At 28.2% G+C, this 2387-nt stretch overlaps 1 long non-coding RNA gene across 1 annotated transcript; it reads right to left on the bottom strand.

The window, feature by feature from the left end:
* Positions 1-522: 522 nt before the first annotated feature.
* LOC120349455 lies at positions 523-1990 on the bottom strand. The gene is made up of 2 exons (XR_005570357.1): positions 1325-1990; positions 523-876 (listed from the first exon to the last, which is right to left on the bottom strand). It is a non-coding gene; the product is annotated as an uncharacterized LOC120349455 (long non-coding RNA).
* Positions 1991-2387: the final 397 nt, after the last annotated feature.

Here is a 2387-nt window from a genome sequence, read left to right as displayed (position 1 = left end):
CCTGTTAAAATTCTTGGTCAGAAACCATCCCCAATATTCACACAACATATTCCCAAAGTTTCATGCCGTTCTGTCAAGTAGTTTTCGAGTCTATAGGGAACAAACAAACAAAAAACAAACTAACACACAAACAGACATTCATTTTTATATAATTATAGAGATAAATATATCATTTCATATAATTATCGTATGAAATGTTACCACAGTTTACCGGAGTTGAAATTAATCTTTGAGATGGGAAGGAAATAATCCTCCGAATATTTAAATCAATAAATTGAATATATAGTTCAATATATTAACCAAAATATTCCATTTATTTAATTTCCAACCCCTTCTAAGTAGCAACATTTATAATTGAATGATATGACAGCCCAACAATTCAAGATTTACCCCATTCATTACTTGTCATTGATGATTGTTAGGCGCATATTCAATAATCAACAATAAGATTGTAATCATGTTTGCAATTTAATATACATAATAGATCAAATAAATAGAATTTCCAAAAAAACAAAATTTAAATCAAGTAATTACAAATTTATTTATTATCCTGTCCCATTTATTTTTGCGAAGTAGTTGCCTGTGAATTTTCCATAAATTAATATTGGTTGTTTCGTAAATACCTGGTGTATTGAAGTGAGGAGGCCTCCGTACACTTTATTCAAATTTTTCACTTATTAATTTTTCACTGCACAAGAAGTTCTTGAAGTATCCTTTTTACTGCGAATTTAGATCTTTTCTGGAAATATTGGTTTCCTTGTGATGAGTTGGTCAGCAAGGATTCAGCTTCCATGGCCATAACTAAGACATCCAGTGATACTACGAGTCTACGAGTCTACGAGTCTATGAGTCTATGAGTCTATGAGTCTATGACCGCTAAATAATAGAGAAACGAAAAGAATATATATAAATACTGTAATACTAAAGGAGAGATCAATAATACAGAATTTGCTCTTCTTAACAAAATCAACAATACACAGATCTTTAATAATTCATCAATAATAGTTTAAAGATAAATAATTCAAGATACTCGAAGTGAAGCTTCCAAAAAAGAATTTTTAAAAAGAAAAATTATAACTTGAATAAGGCTTTACAATTTTATTTAATTATTTATTTATTTGACCAGCGTGACAAAGATGATTTGATATTTATTTATTTAATTTAATTTTACTATTATATAAACTTGCATAGAAATATTTCCAACATTTTGAATACGAGAATTAGAGCTGAAAAACAAATTTAAGGAAAGCTGGGATTAATTATAATCTGATCAGACTTGACTTATAAAACAATAAGTAAAGTATATAAATAAATAATGCTTTACCTGTACAGCGGAAATTGTAGAAATTACTATGGATACATATGTGATGAATGAGGTTTTCAACAAATATAAATAAATTGCCATAACTTAGGCCAGCTAGAATAAATACTCAATTAAATTTTCGGACATGATTACTTTTCTTTTTTTTTTTTTTATAACAAACAAGAAAATTTACATATTTAAAAAGGAAATAAAAAAAAATAAAGAAAATAATAATATCACAACTTGTGATGAATGAAATCTGTCTCTGATCAACTACATATTGTAATAAATAGAAAATTTAGCATAAGCTAAATAAAAATGGAATCAAAGGAAAAAGTTAAATTTACAACCTCCACTCACGAAATTCAGAGACAGAATGGATCATCGAGCGTTGAAGACGGGGTAGCAAACAAGACAGTGACGTAAGCAAAACGGAATTATCAAAATTAGACAAAGAAACTAGAGAGAAAGAGCAATGCAAACTCAAAGCTACCAACAAGGACAGAAAAAGGGAGAAAGAAAATAGCAAAAAAGAACTGGAGAGAACAAGAAAGTAGATTATTCGAAGGGTACAGCTCGATCCCATAAGTGCATCTTTGTCTCACTGAGAAAAACAAGCTGATAATACAATCGAATTTAGAACCGAAATAACAGAAAAACAAGATAAAAATAATCATGTCCAAAATTGTTACACGTATGATTTCTATTTGGAGAAATGTACGTAATATTCATTGATTTATACATATATTGATAGATACAATATCATTATCAACTATGAATAATTGGGAATGGAAAATAGGCTTGAAGCCCAAAACAGTTCCTTTCCCAAATTTAGATAGAAATTCTCCAAAAATAGGATATGTTTATCACCTCATAAGCTTTGTCCAATTTCGAGTCAAAAATATTTATGAACCAGTAACTAGGAATTCAGGTAAGTTTAAAACCGAATAAAATAAAAATATTCATTAATTTTTGAACAAATATAATGGTATTGACAACATCAACGTCTTATTCTTTCAAAAATAAAAAAATCACTAAACCATCACTGATAACTGGAAAATACTGTTTTGAATTATTGAAAATT

This window comes from Nilaparvata lugens, chromosome 1, assembly GCF_014356525.2.
Source record: "Nilaparvata lugens isolate BPH chromosome 1, ASM1435652v1, whole genome shotgun sequence".
In the NCBI taxonomy this organism is placed as follows: Eukaryota; Metazoa; Arthropoda; class Insecta; order Hemiptera; family Delphacidae; genus Nilaparvata; species Nilaparvata lugens.
The sequence above is the reverse complement of the archived record's forward strand: the minus strand, read 5'-3'. Positions and strand labels throughout refer to the sequence as shown.